Raw genomic sequence first — 263 nt, 5'->3', positions numbered from 1 at the left:
TGATGACTTTGGACTGTCCGTGCTCAGTGGGGACAGCCCGGGAGCTCTGGTTTCCTCCTCCTCCTGTGAGTCACTCTTGCTTCTCTCGAAGGAGGTCAAAGTCCCTCACCCTTGCAGACCTCTGTTTTGTATTGGGTTGGTTTCCTGCCATGTCTGACTGCACAGCCTTGACTCACACCCAGTCTTACTTTGATGGAAAGCAGGGCATCTCTGAGAATGTAAGAGGGAGCAGAAGATGGGCTACGTGGGCACAGTTTGCGGAG

Source organism: Meles meles, chromosome 11, assembly GCF_922984935.1.
Source record: "Meles meles chromosome 11, mMelMel3.1 paternal haplotype, whole genome shotgun sequence".
Taxonomy (NCBI): domain Eukaryota; kingdom Metazoa; phylum Chordata; class Mammalia; order Carnivora; family Mustelidae; genus Meles; species Meles meles.
The sequence above is the reverse complement of the archived record's forward strand: the minus strand, read 5'-3'. Positions refer to the sequence as shown.